The sequence below is a fragment of the Schistocerca piceifrons genome, chromosome 1 (assembly GCF_021461385.2).
Source record: "Schistocerca piceifrons isolate TAMUIC-IGC-003096 chromosome 1, iqSchPice1.1, whole genome shotgun sequence".
In the NCBI taxonomy this organism is placed as follows: Eukaryota; Metazoa; Arthropoda; class Insecta; order Orthoptera; family Acrididae; genus Schistocerca; species Schistocerca piceifrons.
Genome location: NC_060138.1, coordinates 1,231,829,602 through 1,231,831,297, shown reverse-complemented (window position 1 = coordinate 1,231,831,297; position 1,696 = coordinate 1,231,829,602).

Below are 1,696 nucleotides of genomic sequence, written 5' to 3'. Positions count from 1 at the left end.
CCCTATCCAACGCACTAATTACTCGTGGAAGACATTCTTATCAGCCGGTCGGAGTGGCCGTGCGGTTCTGGGCGCTACAGTCTGGAAACGAGCGACCCCTACGGCGCAGGTTCGAATCCTGCCTCGGGCATGGATGTGTGTGATGTCCTTAGGTTAGTTAGGTTTAATTAGTTCTAATTTCTAAGCGACTGATGACCTCAGAAGTTAAGTCGCATAGTGGTCAGAGCCATTTGAACCATTTGAACATTCTTACCAAGTACCGTAAGAGTTCGGGTAATAACTGTCCATTCGTACAGAAGAGGAAGGTCATGGCCCGTATTGCCAGAAGTATATACTTGTATGGATATGGTGTCTGTTGTTTCGGGCATTTCCGAAAGAACAGACACCATATCCATATAAGTAGAGAGTTTAAATATGTTTCATTGTCACCATTTGGTAATAACGGCCATTCTGATCAGTTCTGGTACTGTTGTTTAGATTTATGTCTGCCTTTGTTAAGACTTAACCTTAATTCATTCTGTGTCTTATATGGGACGTGTCTTGCCTTAAAGAATATTAAGTCGTCTTGGTTTAAAGTTAACTTTAAATTTTATCTAAATTACTTAAATTGGTATTGAATTTTGAATGAGTTTCTCATTATTTGGCCTTTTAATTAATTTAAAAAAATAATCAAAAGCTTAATAGGATGCTATGCGATTGAAACTGCGTTAAATACATTTGCGTTCTACCAGTGAATGAAGTGTGTCAAATCCCCATTGGTACAGCCCTTCCAGTTTTGCTTCCTTGCTGAATTAACAAACCGTAATTATCGCCATTTCGAAATGTTTCCACAAAGCTAGATGAAACAACTGCCTGATGCTTCGTGGGGTAACATTCGCCATACTGCGCCAACGCCAAACGTTCTCTTGCCAATGACGGTCTCCCAACCAGTACTACATGTGTGCGTGAGGGAAAGGAAATTATTCCTGCATTAAGTTGGATTTGCAGACGTTCGAGTTATTAGTCCGCGTACGGCGTACTTTATTGCTGGACAGCTCTTCCACTGTGGGAAAGTTTGCACTCGCACCCGGCACTTAATGAGATGAAAAGTGACACAGACTCACAGAAGCGCCCGCTCCCGGTTCTATATATCCATTACTCCTCAGGCCGGGTGCGGCCCTTCATATCTCCACCGCCGCCGCCGCCACCGCCGCCTCTAAAGCCGGCGGTTCGGCGAATCGGCCGCTGCTCCACTTCCCTGATGGAACTAATCGGCTTAGCGCTGCGCGATCAAAAGCGCGCCACCCAGGACTTGCAGTGGGAGTTTCGCCAGGCGGCTGCGGCGCCGACATGTGCGACCGTGAAGCTGCGAGTCCTCAGCATAAAAAGGGCAGCAGTGGGGGTGGCTGCAAAATGGGCAGCTCGTGCGTAGACAGACCAGAGCAACAGCGCTCTTGATATGGGCTCTTCCCTCGTCACGCACGGCTGTCATAGTGCAGCCCTTATGATGGTAACTCACGTACATCTCCAGCAGAACGAAAACAACATTGTTTGTGAACGTGACAATTTCAAAAACATCATTACCCACATGACCTGGTTGGGTGCAGCAGCAACAGCGATGTTAACATGAAGTAATTTATTTTATTTACACGTCAAGTTCCGTAGTACCAAATTGAAGATCATATCTCCGAGGTCATGGAATATTTCACTCCGTCTT